Here is a 12,374-nt window from a genome sequence, read left to right on the forward strand (position 1 = left end):
TTATGTTGACTGTACTCCATTCTTGCCATCCCGCTACCTTCCTTTCCTTGACACAGAATGGACACCTTATGCACACACAGCAATGGTGGGGTATCTATGAGAGAAGAAGCCTCAGAAGAAAGGCCACTGTGACAGCTCAGCACCGTTACTAGGCATGCCAGGCCCCCAAAGTGTGAAAAGCACAGCTCTCTTCTTCAGAGACCCTTCTATAGAAGTTGCTACATCTGCTTCAGAAACTAAAACACCATGCTTGGCTTAACTGTTTCCTCATGAGAAATACATCATTAAGAAATTGTCACTGTGCCATTGCCACAGAATATGCTTAGAGGCACATAGATGGCTACAACCTCGCCAAACGAAATGTTGTTATAGGACCACTGCTGTGTGCAGTCTGCTGTTGCATGAAATGCCATGAGATAACATATGATTTTAGGTAATATAAGGTGTGTGTGTGTGTGTGTGTGTGTGTGTGTGTGTGTGTGTGTAAAACCAGCTTTATATTAGAATGGATGCTGTTCAGACAAAATCCCCAGGATAGCCAAACTATACAATATTTCAATATTCCCTTTGTTGTTCCTCATGTTGTTCGAGAACTAGATATGACCATAATCTTACTTTTTTCCTCCAGCAAAAAGCTTAGTCTGTGCTCTCAGGCATCACAGTCCTGGGAGACTTGAGATAGGGACCTTAGAAACAGAGATGCTCCCCACGGGTGGGTCTGAGCGAGATTTATGATGTGAGTGATGCAAATGCAAATGCAATTGTTCTAGTGAAGGGATCATGAAGAACTAAAGGTCAAGTGTTAGGAACGTGAAGATAATGGAGAAGAGAGGAGGGGAGGGGAGTGGAGGGGAAGGGAGGGGAGGAGAGGAGAGAAGAGAGTATGGCATGATCACATCAGATCAATTAGATTTAGATTTAGATTTAGTAACTTCATTTTAAGGTTTGAAGAGAAAGTGTGAAATGAAGACCTTCATCTTGAGGGTCAGAAGTGAGGCGGCTGCCATGCCATTTATACAAAGAGGGAAAAGAAATAGTTGGTCTCATTGGATGGGTGGGAATAGAGCTGAGATACTGCTAAATAATTTTCAGAGTCAGAGTGAATGGAAAGAATGCTGGGGGAGGGTAACCCCTACTGAGGCACACTATGTCCTCTCAAGGACAAATCAGGCAAGATCACTAGACAAATAAGCAGGCCCACATGAGATGACTTTTAATCTGTCCTCACTTCATGAGACGGCCACTTCTACTGTTATTCTTCCCATTTATCCCATCAACAATATAGGAAATCAACAGAACCTCCACCTTGGACCTGTGAAGGAGCTCTAAAAATAAGATCATAGCATTTCCTGCTATCCCTCTAGTGCTCTCCAGCTAATCAAGGACACCCATTGAACCACATCGATGCCTGCACCTGCAAAAACCAGAGATGGTACCTCTTGTTTTTAATTGGTGAAAATGAAGGGTAATGAGAAGGGGATGACTAGGAGAGATGGAGAAATCACCACTCTGCATGACAATCCCTGAACACACCTGTTTGTTCCTCACTCTGCCTGCCTCCGAACCCTGTTCCCCCCCAGCACGTTTACAACCCAGGTGTGGGATGGATGGTACCTATACCCCGTCCTGGCTATTCACACATTCTCCAGAAGAACTGAAAATCAAAGAACAGGAGAGGATCAGGCAAGTACAGCCAAAGAATGGACATGATACACTGTGGTCAAAAGAGCTTGAAGATGAGATAATTCACACTTCCAGTGGGAGACATTCTACATAGGGGATATGACAAACACAGAAAGTCAGTCTTGGATACAGGAACAACAACAGGCTAAAAGCTCAGGGTATCAGCCTAGATTAATATTCAAGGTCACATGTTGGAATCAGTCTCCATCAGGAAGCCTAGAAAACAGCCCGGTCCACAGCAACGATTGAGTATAATACCCTAATGACAACAAACAGCACCTCAAGGCCTGGCTAGTGGTGGCAGAGGTCATCCTTTTGCTTCCCTTGGAAGCCATGTAAAGAGGTTGGCCACTGCGGTTAAATACCCAAAACACGATCGGAGATGGAGACCAATCAGAAACTGAGACACCACAGAAATGTTCCTCTATTGGAAAAAAACAAACAGACAAATAAAACCAAAATCCAAATAAACAAAGAAAGTACATACAGTCCTTTGTATTGGAAAAGAAAACTCATTTAAGTATCAGATACATTGGACTGTCAGAAGAGCTGTCAGAAAACACTGTACGTTGCAGGCAAGCAGATAGGTAAGATGTGAGTGAGCCCACATGCTTTCCCTTTGTCAGGGCTGCTTTTATGTCAGCTTGACACTGGCTAGAGTCATCAGACAGGAAGTAGCATTGATTGAGCAAGCACCGCCATAAGATCTGGCTGTAATACATTTTCATAATTAGTAATTGATGGGGGAGGGCCTAGTCCCCCATCATAGAACCAACTACGGGCGGTGCTATTCATGGGCTGATGGCTGATGATCTTGGATTTTATAAGAAAGGAGGCTGAGCAAGCCAGAGAAAGAAACCCAAGAAGCAGCACCTTCTGTGGCTTCTGCATCAGCTCCTGCTTCCAGGTACCTGTCCTGCTTCAGTTCCTGCCCTGACTTCATTGGGTGATGCACAGCAATGTGGAAGTATAAGCTGAATAAATTTTTTTTCTCCTGGACTCTTTTTGGTCATAGTATTTCACTCCAACGATTAAAACCTCTTACACAGCTCCTCTCATGACAGTTCTGAAAAACACAAAAGGGTTTGGTTCTGCAGATGGGCAGGAAGTGAGGGACCCCCAAAGTATCCCAGAGGGATGCATCCTGAGCCAATCACTGGTTACCAAAAAGACAAATGCAAAGTCAGCAAAGGTGCCAGGTGACTTGTAGTATTTGTAATATGGGGAGGGTAAAAGATACTCCTAAATACCAAAGCAAAAAAACAAAAAACAAAAAACAAACAAAAAAATGTGTGCATAACTCAAATGGATCCCTCTCTCAGGAAGGAAGCTGAGAACTCAACAGCCATTGGGAAATTCTGAAGAGCACATTTCAAAAGTCTACATCCAGCTGCTTTGCACAGGTCTGCAGAAAGTGACCCAAGGTGTCACAGGATCCCAGCTGTCCGCACATATTATAACAGGCTTCCTCCGCTTCACTCTGAGACGGCTCTGATACCTATCATCACCTTTCTATGTAAACACAGAGAAAGCAGAGTTACAAGGGCAGAGGAATCAAAGGAAATCCTGCTGGCCCTGCAGTCTGGTGGCTGGTTACTAATATATTCCCAGGATGCTCAGTAGGAAGCTTGGGTCAGCAGCCTGGAAGATGGCATGGTGAGCTTTCCCTCTGAGCTGCAATTACTGAGACACTCTGCTTTAATAGCCACAAACCTGGGGCCTGCAGTCACACACTCTGCCCTTGTGCCACCTGCTGTGCCCTACTGGAAGCCTTGCTCAGCCAGGGCTGGGCTTCTGGGAGGGAACAAATGCAGACCAAAGAGGCCTGTGCTGCCATAGCAAGGACACAGCCCTCCCCTCCCTCATGCCCCCTCCCAAGTAAGCCCCAGGCGGCATATAATACAGACCAGGGACTGCTGCACCCAGAAGCACATGGCATTCTTGAAAATGCTTGGCTGAGGAAGGTCAGCCGTGCTCCAGACGACCACACACAAAGAACAGCTGGACTTCAGGGTATGAAAGTGACCTGACAGAATGCTAAGCTACCTAGAGAGATTGTAGGCATGCCACAGACACAACACAAAGATAAAATAAACACATGGATGGTGGACAATAACAATGCCAAAGGCCAGCCAAATATTAACCAGGGCAAATAGAAGAGAAGCACTAGACAGCACAAACTGCCCAGGGACACTTTGCTGAGGAGGTAAGATAGAAACTTGTCCTCCGAGGAACATGCTTGTGGCCAGAGGGTGAGTGGGAGAGGTTATCCTTGCAGAAGATGTAGCACAATCGTACCTCTCTCGCTCAGTTAGTCCCCCGTAAGTTCTGCAGCCAAAGATTAAACCAGGGGTGGATGAACACTCCTCAAAGGACGAATGCATCTGTATTTGACATGTAGATGCTTTTCCTATTATTCCACACACGATACGCTATGATGGTTAGAAGTGGAATTTGCAACTGTTCTATGTGTGTGCGCCACAGTGAGCAGAAACAGGTGTATGCAAATGCTATACTATCTCTGTATATGGGACTTGAGGAGTCCAGATTTGTGTGTCTACCCAGTTCCCTGACGGAAAGGGAACTCCAGCGTCTATCTTCTAGGAGGAATTCACTCCATACCATTACTGAAGGTATAAATTCTCCTTTTAGGTAGAAATCTTTCGGGACTTGCTTAGAACTCACAAAGGCCCATCTCTCTCTGTTGCCGGCTGGCAGCCTTCTGACATGCGAAAAGATGCACAGCATACCAGGCTGCACCTGACACACAAACGTCCTCAAAAGGACGGCATTCGGTATGCTCAGTTTACCCACCGAAGAGCTCCAAAAAAAGAGTATTTTATTTCACATTTATATCCTCAATTTTACTTCAGATAGAAAAGGGCAAGCTATTGTGTGTGCTCAAAAATACATGTTGTCATAATTTTCCTGCACAATGAGGGACAGTATAACCAGAGCAAACCATCGTCTTGAAACATCTCAGATTTCTTCCTTGAATCAGCAGTTAGGAAGGTGCAAGGAGGGGCTTAGATTAGACCAGGAATTGTACCCCTGAAGGCAAATCTAAAAATGATTTTCATCTGGGATTCCCAAATATTGTCTTGGGTTCCTCCTTTTTCAAGGAATAAAAATATAATTCTTCTCTTCAAAACCACAACTGAGCTAATGGCACACTTCCAATTGCCCTACAATTCCTCTCCAGCTATAGGAAGTGCCAACTCCACAAAATTCAGCTGAATCAATAGTTTGGATTACAGAGTAAAATTCTCAATGACCTTTATTTATTCCATTGCTTTCTCTAAAATGCTTGTGATTTCTACCAGACAGAATTCTACTGTTAAAAATTAAATATGGATTGTAAAGGCAATGTCATTAATCTTATTTGTTGCTCTTGCTGTTCTGTGAGGATCGGTCTGCCATCATTGTATGCAATTTATGTTCGCTTTTTGGTGTAAGCATTTTTGGCTTTGTTAATTAAATGCCTCAGCCAGTTCCGATTTCCACATGTGGATTTTGACTGAAGCTTCTGCCCCAGCAGCAGCATAGAAGACAGCAGCTGCAGGGTGAGCAATAGGAGAAAGGTATATTTTGTTGCCTTGGTAATCTGTTAGCTCTGTTAACTGAGTGTTGCTAACAAATCTTTTTGCTTCAAATACTTTATGGTTCCTGTGTACAAAGACTTCTACAGAGAAAATCCTCTCATCTCTACTTGGGGAAGAGATTAAATAAACCTGGTAACTTAACATTTACCTCCTTCTAATATATTTTCATTCTTTCTGGGAGGCTCAGGAATGAATATATATATATATATATATATATATATATATATATATATATATATATATATATATATCCTGATCTGCCCATTAAATGTATTTAGTTTTAAGTATATGGGTGTTTTAACTGCAAGTTTGTCTGTACACCAAGCACTTGTCATAGAGAACCAAAGGGGGCTACGGATTCTTTGGAACCGGAATTAACAGATGGTTGTAACTGACATGCTGGGAAGAGACCTATGGTTTTCTAGAAGAGCAGCCAAAGCTAATAACAGCTAAGCCACTTCTCCAGTCCCTTGTATGCCTTACTCATTGAAACCAAGTCTTTGGGTTGGTGATTAAGGCTAGTGGCAGAACATGTGCTTGTCAGTCACAAGGCCCTGGATTTGATCCTCATCACTTAGGGTCGGAGAAGACTCAAAAGACTCCTAGACAAAACTTAGCTTTTAGTTTTCAATCTATTACACAACCTCTGTGATGCCTTATTTAAAAAAAAAAATAAATTGATTATTAATGTCACAAGTAGGGCTAGAGGGACAGTTAAGAGGTCAAGATCGCTTGACCTGGGTCTGATTTACAGATCCTACGAGGTGCCTCAAGACCATCTATCGCATCGGTGGTGGGAGCTCCAAGGCCCTCTTTTGACCTTCACCAGCTCCACGCTTGCATATGGTACACATAACATATGTGCAGGCAAAATATTTCCACATAGAGAATAAAAATAAATCTGAGATATTAAGTTGCTGTCAACTAAACTTCCTTCATACGGGGTCTGAAACAATGGAGACCCAGATGTACATCTGCAGTTCTTCAAGAACTGAAGGAAGACTAAGCTTAAACAAAATGAGAGTTTAGTGTCTCTTTTTAGAGAGAATCAAAGAAGCATTTGGAGACACAGTGATAGTTGACATGAGATATGAAAGGAGTATAAAAGATGCTCTATGAGCCCAATGCAGATCAATACACATAATGCTTTAGTATAACCCGAGTCTGAGCATTCTATACCATGGACACCACACCTTTCTGATCCATCAAAAGACATTTTCATAATAGTTTTCACCATTGTTGCAAACACATTTTGAACAGTCTCTGTTTTCTTTCTTTCACTTTTGTTTAACCAGTACAACTTAGGCATCTAACATCACATCATCATCTTTGGACATCAGGCTGGGAGCACCAGACAAACTCTATTAGAAAACAGGCACTTTCTGTCATCATCGAAGTGAATTACTTCTGGCACTAACAGAACCATTTCTAGTTAAAAGCAAAGCCACAATTCAGAGGTCATTTCTACAACTGAAATGTAGTATCATCAATACATACATTTAGGGTGCACAAAAAACTACTGATATGTCACTCCAAAACTCAATTGACTCTCTACAAAGCTCATGGTATTTTTTTTTAAAATATACACCTAGTTGAGAGAGAGGGGGGGGAGAAGGAAGGAAGGAAGGAAGGAAGGAAGGAAGGAAGGAAGGAAGGAAGAAAGGAAGAAAGGAAGAAAGAAAGAAAGAAAGAAAGAAAGAAAGAAAGAAAGAAAGAAAGAAAGAAAGAAAGAAAGAAAGAAAGAAAGAAAGAAAGAAAGGAAAAAAGGAAGGAAGGAGGGAGGGAAGGAAGGAAGGAAGGAAGGAAGGAAGGAAGGAAGGAAGTTCTTTAAACTCCTATGCTCTTAAATCTCCCCAAGGGGGAAAATGAGTCCCAACCTGTACAGTCTTGTTTTGTGTGTCCAGTTGGCACAAGCTGGGGTTATCCCAGAGAAAGGAACCTCCCTTGAGGAAATGCCTCCATGAGATCCAGCTGTAAGGCATTTTCTCAATTAGTGATCAAGGAGGGAGTGCCCATTGTGGGTGTGGGTGGTGTCATCCCTGGGCTGGTAGTCTTGGGTTCTATAAGAAAGCAAGCTAAGCAAGCCAGTCAGTAACATCTCGCCACGGCCTCTGTATTGGCTCTTGCTTCCTGACCTGCTTGAGTTTTTGTCCTGACTTTCTTTGGTGATGAACAGCAGTGTGGAAGTGTAAGCTGAATAAACCCTTTCCTCCCCAACTTGCTTCTTGGTCATGATGTTTGTTCAGGAAGAGAAACCCTGACTAAGACACAATCCATTTCAGAAAATAAAAATCACATAAAAATATGAAGATAAGTTTATAGACCTGAGTTTATTAACTTCAAATTCAGAAGTCACACTGAGCTGATTCTGATACGAGTCTCGGTTCCCTGTGCTTCTCCAGGGAAGTCAATCCTAAATGCATTGCTGGTATCAAAATGATGATATCATCCGCTCTAACAAGGGCTTCCTTGGCTGCATGAATTGCCTCCTTTATTGCACCAGAGACAATAATTAAACCTTCACCAGTTCTTGCACATGTCCCAGTGCACAAGCACACGGCTTATTATGTGATACTTATTAGCTATTCTCTGTGCTAAGTGAATAGATCTGACAGGAGAAGAGGAGGATAAATAAGTCATGTTTTATGGCTACATGTATTTTTAAAAGGAATCGCTACTGAATGTGGCATGGGTAACGTCTCCCGGTGTGTCTGAAATCGTTCAGTAAGCACCACATGGCGCAGTAATGTCACCCAGCAGTGGGGCACCAATAACTCACAATCTGTTTCACTTCATACTTATTTGTTTAAAAAGCTAAACTGTATTGAGATGTAGCACTGATACCCAATGCCCTTCCAGCGGAATGGGCTGAGCCCTGGTGAATTTATTTTACCTGTGGAGGACACTGAAGAAAGAAGGCAGGGTATTGTATTCTACTTAGTCGGTGTGTAGGAATGGAGTGGACTCAGCATCAAGAAAGGCTCTATTTATATGAACTGTCAATCAAACAAGCCCCATCCCCCCCCCCCCAAAAAATAGGTTGCTGGCACTCACTAGGTTGGCCAATGAGGCCACCATTCAAACCACTGTCATTGGTCACATCATTCGACACATTAAGAAACTGAGGGTTCATTCTTTTACTTTGTTTGTTTTGGCAGATCTGTGGTTGGTTTTACTTTGTAAATCTAAAAGTATGTTGGAAAATGATGCAATGAATTCCTATCCCCCTTTCAAAATGAAGACATTTTAAGATGGTTAGTCAGACATTCTAGAAGCCTCCCTCGGCAAGGAAGTGGGGCTGAGAAATTATAAAAAACGGAAGGAAGCACTGGGGGCTTTGACAGCAGTATGGGTCCTGGGGTCCACAGTGGAAACAGTTCCTTCTGGTTTCAACTCACTGACCAACGGCTTTATTAAAACTCTGCCTCTGGCCTTTGTTTGGGGGTCTGTTACTTTTGTTGCCACCTCCTGGTCACTGTCCTCTGAAGTTTCTACTTCCTCGATAGCTGTCCGTGTTCCTGTCCACAGAAGTTCCTGCTTCCTCCCTGCTGTCCTCTGAAAACGCCACAGCTGCCATCCGCTGACCGCTGCCGCCTCGAGATCCTTCCGTGGGTCCATCCTGCCCTGGCTGCTCGGTGAGCTGCCAGCATCTCAAATCATGCCACTTCGCCTGTATTTCTGTGACTGCTTCAGTGAGGACATGAAAAGAAACTTCCTGTGGTCCTTTGGGAAAGATCATCTCCTTCACTTTGGCATCCATGTTCTCGCCCAACTGTTCCTTAGGTTCTTTCCAAGCATAACTGATGTTGGGCATCTCAGTAGAGTACCTCAGGATCATGGTCACACAACCTGCTTGTGAGCCGATCAGGTCCTCCGATGTGGCCCCTGTGATGTGGGCCAGAGCAGCTGCCAGGGCCTCTACAGCTCCTTTCTCCACAACCAGCTTCTCAGCTGACAGCTTGAAATGGTCGGTGGCACTGGCCACACACACACTGGCCATAGAGGCACAGAATCAGAAAGCCCGATGACATCTTTGCTGGAGGCTTTTATTATTTCTGTTGCAGGAGGAACACCAATCCGTTTAAACTTAATTCCTGCTTTCAGCTCCACTTGAGCTAACTGGTATTCTTCTTTGTGCTGAAAACTGTAGATGCAAACCCCTGTCCTGTCCACCCCGAATGATGAACATCCATATCCTTTGGTGGACCACTCTAAACAACTAAATCAACCTCAGAAATGTCCAACCCATGGGCAGCAACATTGGCTGCCACCAAAACTCAAAATTGCCATTTCAGAAACCTTTCAGGGAGATTTCCCTTTGCTTCTGTGGCATGTTGCCATGTACAGACTGGGCACACTGCTTTATGCATGTGTTCTCCAACAGCTTCCGGGCATCATTCTTGGTTTCACAGAAGATGATTGTGAGCCCTTAAAGACTGCTGTATACTCAGATCAGAACCCCAATCACCACTGCCTTCTCCTTCCAGGGACACTTAACCTCCAGGTGCTCCACAGCTATGGCTGCTTTCTGAGTCTTTTTACAGGTCAGGTACACCTGTCCATATATAGATTTCACATATTTCTTAGCAACATTAAATACCCAGTGAGGGGAAGCTGCAGAGAAAAGCAATGTTTGAGGCTTGTCTTCAGAATCTTTCTTATATGCCACACATAAAATTACTTCCACATGATCAGCAAAATGCATATCCAACATCTGGTCAACCTCACCCAGGACAACATGTTTAAGTTTGGTGAGATCTAGCTTGCCATTCTGCAAGAGGTCTTTAATGCAACGTGGGGTCCCAACCAGGATGTTAATCCCACTCCGCCTTCATTCAATTTGACCCCGATAGGGAGTTACACCATAAAAACAAACTATTGATAGTTTTTCAGTGATGTCACTGAAGTCTTTGCTCACCAAAAGAAGAAAAGAAGACAGGGGTAGGGAGGAAAGTAAGATCAACAGAATGGGCTCGGCCTCTCTTCCTCGCTTGTAGTCCATCTTGGAGTTTCTCAAAGGGATAGCAAAGGGGAATGCCTTCCCGGGTCCTGTCCATGCCTGTACACATGGTGGAATGTCTTGGCTTACATAGGAAACAGGAAGTTCACCTCATGAGCTTTGAGAAGCTTGAAAATCTCTTCAGATATGGGAAAATTAGAGAAAGCTTCTTTCTGCTCCACGGGTATTTATTTCCTTTTCTCTCTTGCTCCTAATTTTATCACCAGGAGCGTCACTGGAGCTGGAGTTTAGTTCAGAACGGGAGAATTCATTCTTCAGCCTGGGGCTTCTCTCTCCAGTGTCTCCATTTGCTTCTTTCCATTTCTTCGGCTTCTTGGGTTTAGGAGCTTCTGCCTCTGCTTCAGAAGACTCCTCAGTTTTCAACTCTTTGGTTTTAGCAGAGGCTGCTTTCTTCTCCAGGGGCTCCTTTTTTCTTCTTGGAGGTTTTGCTTTTAGACGCAGTGTCACCTTGAGGATCCTCCTCCTGCTTCTTGGCCTTCTTGGATTTAGAGGGAGCTACATCATCTTCATGTGGATCTCTCTTCAACTGCTTTCTCTTCGGAGGGAGTCACCTCTTCCATTCCTTCTGTCGCATCTTTGGGCTAAGATTTTGGCTTCTCTTTTTTAGTTTTCTTCTCCTTTGGCTTCAGCAGAGTCTCCATGTTCTCCTATGCCCTATCATGATCCTAACTTAGAAGCACTGTGGAATTTTCCCGGCATTATTCAGCAAAGCTCCTCAGGCCTACTGGTTTCCTCAACTGCATGTAAAGAGAGAGCCACAAGAAAGAGCAGACCACCTCTCAGTCCTGCCTCACTCGTCCAAAAGATTTATTTTATGAGTGTTCTAGCTGCATGCACACCTGCATGACAGAAGAGGTTGTGAGCCACAATGTGATTGTGGGAATCGAACTCAGGTCCTCTGGAAGAGAAGTCAGTACTGCTAAACACTGAGCCATCGAGCCATCTCTAAACCTTCCTTCTGTTTTATCATTTTTTTTTTTTTGAGACAGGGTCTCAGTACATAGCACAAAACTTACATAGCACCTAGAACTTACTATGATGCTCCAACCAGGCATTTTTCAAACCTACCATCCCCCTGTCTCAGAGTCCTGAGTAATGGAATTATAAGTAAGTATAGCCACATTTTCATTCATGTTTCTACGCTGAAGCATCAGTTTCAGATATGAAGGAATAATTTGTGGTAGATAAACCAACCCTATGGTAACCCCCAAAATGTAGATCTTTAATCTAGGTCAGAGAGCCAAAAACTCATGATGAGTCAAATCGATAAGTCCTGACAGGCAATTATCAAATGATGAGGATGGTAGATACAAATGAAATAAAATAGCTTGCCTCAGTTCAAAGCAAAGATTAAAGATTCAAGGAGAAGATAACATTAGATCACTGTAACTCCATCACAATGTACCCAATCAGAAAATTCTTCTTTATTCATCATCTTCATTTTTTCCCCCCGCAGAATGACCAGTCTTAGATTCTCATCAAGAAAGATTGTAGAATTGCCTTTAATGCTAATTACCCACCCTGCTATGAAAATACCATTATACAAAATGAATGAAGCAAGTAAAAGTAAAAATGACAAAATACCCATAGAAGGATTATGCACAAAGACATCACAGATCAACAAGGTGGGTGGATCAGAATAAAGACCGGAAGCAATAGCTTTTCCAATGAAACTTCTGAAGTGGTGACAGCTAGGAATGCATAAACAACCAGAGCTCAGATCAAATTTCTCTTAACAAACCCTGAATCACAGACCTCCATCAACCATCAACGTCACTGTCTCCCACAGCAGGTGTTGACTAGACAAGGATTTGACTTTGATCCATAACCCTTGATGAGTTTTGCATGTCTTCAACAGTCCCTTCACCCTTCTGAATGTTTGAAAAGCATCATGTCAGCCCAACGTATGTCGAAATGCAGATTATCAGGAAGTGTGAGAAAAGGAAATAATAAGTTTTGGTAAGAAGTGTGAACACTAACATGTTTTTCTTTTTTTTTATAATTTTTTATTTTCAATATTCTTTGTTTATATTCAAAATGATTTTCCCTTTCCTGGTTCCCCCTCCCCA

The 12,374-nt window shown here is 43.1% G+C and overlaps 1 protein-coding gene and 1 pseudogene across 6 annotated transcripts in view; both read right to left on the bottom strand.

The window, feature by feature from the left end:
* The window catches only part of Unc5d (unc-5 netrin receptor D), a 534,361-nt gene that overhangs the window by 386,854 nt on the left and 135,133 nt on the right, over nt 1-12,374 (bottom strand). The gene's annotated exons all lie outside the window — the stretch shown is intronic.
* Nucleotides 8,680-11,004, bottom strand: LOC127668875 (nucleolar RNA helicase 2-like; annotated as a pseudogene).

This window comes from Apodemus sylvaticus, chromosome 18 (genome assembly GCF_947179515.1).
Source record: "Apodemus sylvaticus chromosome 18, mApoSyl1.1, whole genome shotgun sequence".
Classification (NCBI taxonomy): domain Eukaryota; kingdom Metazoa; phylum Chordata; class Mammalia; order Rodentia; family Muridae; genus Apodemus; species Apodemus sylvaticus.